Source organism: Rutidosis leptorrhynchoides, chromosome 4, assembly GCF_046630445.1.
Source record: "Rutidosis leptorrhynchoides isolate AG116_Rl617_1_P2 chromosome 4, CSIRO_AGI_Rlap_v1, whole genome shotgun sequence".
Taxonomy (NCBI): domain Eukaryota; kingdom Viridiplantae; phylum Streptophyta; class Magnoliopsida; order Asterales; family Asteraceae; genus Rutidosis; species Rutidosis leptorrhynchoides.
In genome coordinates, this window is record NC_092336.1 from 294,167,047 (window position 1) to 294,173,228 (window position 6,182).

The following is a 6,182-nucleotide window of genomic DNA, read 5'->3' on the forward strand; positions in this document are numbered from 1 at the left end:
TCCATGCATTATTCTCAAAATTTTTAAATATGTTGTAATTTAAGAGTTTATGACTACCTTTTAGGCTTGATTCTGGATTACAGACTACTAATAGATATTAAAGATGAAAGAAGTGAGTATATGAAATAAATTCAAGTAAGAAATTTATCGAATGTTTATCTCATGGGTATTTATAATACTATAATTTATTGTACGTTTATCATGCTCATTTAGATTCATATGAAATTGGCAGACACTTTTTCTGACTTTTATAACAAAATACAAATTTTTTCCCCAAATTTCACGAGTACTTTTTATCCCCAAATTTTTTAAGCTGTTTAAAAAATTCAAATTTCGTTCAAATTTTCTAAAAATTGTTCTAGAATACCGGGCGAATACTTCCCTTACCTTCCCATTTTCCCCTTTCATGAAACCCTAAACCCTCCCTCCTGCCTTTTCAGTAAGTTATTAAACAAATTAAAAGAATTAAAAGGATACTAGTGAAAATTAAATAAACCGGAGATATAGCATGATGTCTTCATCGGTTTACATTTATTCAAGAAACTAATGACGGAAACGCTACACACTATTATGAGATCTAAAACGGAGACGAACAAAAAGTAGCGATGGCGGCGTTAGTAAAGTGGCTCCGGCAAGGACGGTGACAAATTGGGTGACGATGGTGTAAATGGTAGAGGCGACTACTTTGGTGGCTCTTACTGGTTAGGGGCTCTATGAATTTTGCTTCCTGTGGTGAGTATATATGTTAATTTTGACTTTGAAATCCGCTATCCTCTTTGTAGATTGTTTGTTACTGCGTTGTTCTTAAATGTTATTTGTGAACATGCTGTTCTTGGTTTGTCATATCTGTTTGTTACTGTATTAAAAAGTAAAAGAATTCATATTCATATCGGTCCTTAAAGAGAACGAAATATTTGGTCCTATAAAATCAGGTAAATCCGTACATAGTCATACTTTGAGGTCAACCTGCAAATTACTGATTGCTTATGATATTAGTTTGGAACTAGCGACAGTCCGGCCTCGCGTTACTGCCGATATTTTGTAGTTAGTTAACATCGGCTGGTATTATTCGATAGCGTAGCATTGGTTATGTACATTCACAAAATGGGTACACTAAATGGCTACGGTAGTTATGTTTATATAGTTCGGTTACAGACTTGGGTTATATTTGTCTTTGCGTAGCGCTAGTTAGTTACAACAACAAAATGGATACAGTGGTTATCGATGCGGAGATACAAACTACTGCTCTTTGTTTTTCTTCGATTCATATACTTCATTTTCTGGGAATAGCACCCTTTTGGTGGTTGTGTTGCTTCCTTGTGTTTCTTGCTTCATTGTTGTTGGAGGTATTGGTAGTGTGTGCCTTCATTTTCATCTGCAGGTTTGAATGGTGAGGTTAGGAAACTTAATGAAACAACTTGGATGTCTATATGCATCCACATACATTCTAAAAACTAAAATCCAAGTTAAGCAACTTTATGATTTGATTTACTGATCCGTGAGACAATAAAATGAGCATATCCTAATTGTTAAGAAAGTCCTAATTATTCTGTATGTGTCAAATATGTATGACCAGAAATACGAAGCTAAATGAGCATGCATTTATCTCAAATAGAACAAATATTTATTGTGTGAATCAGTTAGGACAAACCAAATAAGATAAATTACTTACATTACACAGGAATTGAACTGACATAAAGCATAGATAAAATTATGCCAATAAAGCCCAGAAGCCATAAGATGGCCAATGTTGTCACTAAAAATAAGAGTTATTTTATCAAAATAAGAGTTAATTTATCAAAAAATATTCTACTTGTCACTAAAAAGAATTACGGAATGCTCGTATGCTCACCTTGTATATCCAAAAATGTTACTAAAACGAATAATAACAAAACTGAAGTAATTAACGGTAACAGAATTACCAGTAATCGAAAAGATAAACTGGATTTTTCAGAAAAAAGAACCCAAAAAACCTTCGCAACTGGCAAAAGCTTGAGCGGAGAAGACGACTGCAAGTAGGTAAGCAAATATAATTTTTTTAGCGTAATCAAATACGGAGGACATACTGTATTAAGACGTAAATAAATCACAAAGATTACACGTGGGCCACTAAACAAAAATGAACCAATTGACACCAGAGGTTGTAAAGTAAAGCATCAATTACTCCGGGTCTCAATCTAACATGGTCATATTTAAAAAACATCCCAAACCAATACCATTGTTATTAAACTAACAAAATAATACTTCTAAATGTGTACTAATCCATACAAAAATGCCATTGGTCTCAAAGTCTTTGTATATAGAAATTAGGCCAAAAGATTACAATTTATGTATTTAAAATAGAAGTTTGTAGTATCTTGACCCAAATGACTAACCTAGATATATTAATCCTTTCAGACAAATCAACGCACACATTCTCTTATTTTGTTAATAGACATTACATGATTTACCATTCTAGACTTATATACCAACAATTATATACATATGCATTATAATGATTGGAGGATCAGCAAGATTAGGCAGATACTACAACCCATCTTGACACTAAAGGCGTAGTAGTTGTTGATAGAAACGGAACATTGTCTGAAGATGCTATTTAATTGTTATAAACTAAAGATGATGAACACACGATTCTGCTGTTTTAAACTAAATGATAGCACAACCCATCCAGAAATCATTCATAATAAGAAGTTTGACAAAATTTGGGTCAACTTAACTCACACCAGAATTTCATGTTTTGAACTGTTAAGGAGGTACTCAACCCACCCATTTTGAGCTTTGAGAGAATTACCCAACCCAACATCAGATGTTTGTGAACCCATTGGATTAATCTTAACCCGTTGAATAATGTAAATACCTTACATAAGAATATATAACCCACTGAATTAATGTTTACATATTTGAATGGGGCTTACCTCTATAGTGTCTCACCTAACATGAGCCTGCTGCTACCATAACAGGTTTCTCGAGTGAGATGTATGTTTCGGCCTGAAAATTTGTCGCATGTTTGTTCCAGAAATTCACCTTAACACTGAACTGTTCAATCATTCAAACATCAGCTCCAGTAGTAATATCTTCCGTAAACTATTTGGTTCAAGAACTTACCAATTGTACCCAAGTTGTTCACCAGAGCTGATATAACAGCAGGCGCTAGAACATATGTGGTTCCTTCTCATATAGGATAAATAAATAAAAGCAAAAGCAATAGGAAATCGCTTATGTGAAAATCATTGTTTTCAAAGGTTAAAACAACAGCAGTTCGGTTCACATTTGGTATATTGGAACGAAAAACGAAACAACAATTAGTGCATATGTATGTATGTATGTGTGTGTATATATATATATATATATATATATATATATATATATATATATATATATATATATATATATACCTTATGTTTTACACAAACAAAAGTATAGCACGAAAACATTTGCACTCAAAACAATATAGTAAGCACACTAAATGACTGCAAATTGCTTTACTATAATGAACTTGTGATAAGATTCATCCAAACAAAAATAAAGTGGAGTACGAAATTAGTACTATAATGAACTTGTGATAAGATTCATCCAAATTGCTTTACTATAATGAATTTGTGATGTTCTGGTTGTTTGAATAATACACATTCTTATGTCTATTTGTTGTGAAGTACGAAATGCCAGTGGTTTATCATTAGTTGTACACCTGAATAGATTTGGCTTATATAAACATTGGTCAGGTATATATCTGATATCATTTGTTTTTTGTCTTTGCAACTTATTATGGATAACTATAAAGCAGTTAACATAATAATTGTCACACTTTTGTTGTGTGTTCGAGCTGTCATATGTTGTTGTGTGTTCGAGCTGCCAAGAGATTGTACGAACCCGAAGATGTACAAAGTGATACAACTAACATTATGGTAATGACCAAGCCAAAATTTTTGAGTTTGAAGCATACAACTCTCACCCGAATGTTGAGGTTAGTAGTTCTCTGTAATGTACTTATCGTTAGTAGCTCTCAGAAGTTCACCGAACAACAACCGCATCAACGCGCGTTCCGAAACGTTGCTAGTGACTTACTAAGTTGAATAATTGTACTTTACCAAAAAATAAGTTGAATAATTGTATGTTGATTTTCAAATTGTGCATCTGTAACTTGCAAGTCATTTGTTTCCAGTAATGTTGTGCATGTTTGGGTAGAGCTGAAAAATTCCAATAACTGAACGTGACAAGAACCAAACCCGAACTAATTGAGGATGTTTGGTCTCGTCCTCCTTCTCTACAATTAATGCATATTCGGGACTCGGATCGGTCTGACCATAATTCGAACAATTCTGCGGACGGTGTTTCATTGTTTGTTGCTTTTTTTTCCTAACCTCGTTATATTTATATATTACTCCAAATTTTAATTGAGGTTGACTGTTTATGAATTCAACCTTTATTCTTTGGTTTGCAGGTAGTTCATTTGCACCCATCAAATTGTTTGCTCTTGTATTATTAAAGGAAAATGGTAATAATATTGTTTTTCTTCAATAATAATATTTACTTAATCTTATAGAAGTGTTGTTTTTGTCATGGCAACAAGCTGAAATATAAGCATATGGTTTTAATATGTCTGTGCAGGTGACTAGTTCTCTTTTGGGCAATCTGTTGGATGTGATGGAGGAGATACAACTAGCAAGATCTGAGCTAAGGAATCTGATTTCTACAAATTTTGACTCACCTTTAGGTAATGCATATCCATATATTTTTATCTGCATCCATGTATGTTTATGTAGTTGTTAAGTAACTGTCATGCTATTCCTGAACCTTTATCATCTTGGCTTGATTATTCACTTTATATTGAAGAATTGTCGAAGAACGATCCACGAGGTTTTTGCTTATATGTGAATGATTTACTTGTAGGTAGTGCTTTTGGATAGAGAAGATTTAGTGAAGACCTTAGACTTATGCTTCAAGACTGGCTGTTTTTTTTTTTAATAATTGTCAAATGTTATTTTACTCATATGCTGGATATAATTTTGTTCAAGTTATATATGTTTAGTGTTGTTTTCAACAAAATTATGTATTGAATCTTTTATTTTATTTTATTTTATGAAATTTCTATTTACTTTGAATGTCACATTTCATTTCCAGAAATATGTGTGTATATATATATATATATATATATATATATATATATATATATATATATATAAGCCATTCCAATATATTTTTTAGAACCTTAAAATTGGTTACCAAAGGGTTCTAATACATGCTTTTTAGGACCCTTTTTTATTGTAATTATTGATATAATGAGAGCTTAAAAAAAAGGTTCCATAACATATTAGGGATAATAGGTCCATTTTTTAAGGGTTCTATTATGTTAATAGGACCCTACACTATAGATGCACAAATCGGATAAAAAACCGGATTCGGACAAAACAAAAACCGGATTTTTTTGTCCGGATTTTTCGGAACCGGTTCCGGATCCGGTTCCGGTTCTCGGCGTCGGATTTTTTTCGGATTTTTTTCCGGAACCGGTTCTTTTTCGGATCTCGATCGGATTTTTTCGGATTTTTCTTGGACTAGGATTCGATTTTGCGAATTATATTTTTACCGGTTCTATTTTTTTTAACGTTTGACAACAATAATATAATCGGTATAAAGAAAAGTTATAACGCTCAAGTGCTCAACACAATAGATAATATAAATAACAATATTCGAACAATACAATTATATAAATAACACTTTTATTCGAACGATACAATAATAAAAATAAAAGCACTTTTATTCGAACAATAAAAACACTTTAAAATGTCAAGGTTGTTAAATTGTTCTTCACTCATGTTTAGTGCAAAGTTTGTCATCTTATAATTTCTCAACTCGCTTGTGGGTGCCGATGTTCGTGCTCGTTTGGAAGCGTCTTCACGTACCAAGTTAAAAAGACTTATTTTGAGGTCTCGGCTCCTTCGAGAAGATGATCCGGGTTGGTCAACAATTGGGTTTGATTGTCGACCAATGAGCGGTAACGGCTAAATAAGAATTTGCCGTTCCATGTGGTGCGCTCCAAACATCACAAGTTATAGAAACCCTATGTTTATATGTTCGAAAAACTTCAATTATTTCAGTTTTAGCTTTTTTTCATAATTTAAAGGCGTCACGTCTTAAGGTAGAACGACTTACATTGCTATATCGCGGTTGTAGTCCATAATAAA

The 6,182-nt window shown here is 32.7% G+C and overlaps 1 long non-coding RNA gene across 3 annotated transcripts; it reads left to right on the forward strand.

Moving 5' to 3' along the window:
* The first annotated feature begins 354 nt into the window (after positions 1–354).
* LOC139843610 (uncharacterized) lies at positions 355–5,016 on the forward strand. 3 transcript variants are annotated; one of them, XR_011757640.1, is made up of 5 exons: positions 355–732; positions 3,785–4,338; positions 4,442–4,495; positions 4,609–4,714; positions 4,891–5,016. It is a non-coding gene; the product is annotated as an uncharacterized lncRNA (long non-coding RNA). The 3 variants fall into 3 exon arrangements; XR_011757641.1 differs by lacking the exon at positions 355–732 and having other exon boundaries at positions 3,384–3,964; positions 4,163–4,338; XR_011757639.1 differs by lacking the exon at positions 355–732 and having other exon boundaries at positions 3,384–4,338.
* Positions 5,017–6,182: the final 1,166 nt, after the last annotated feature.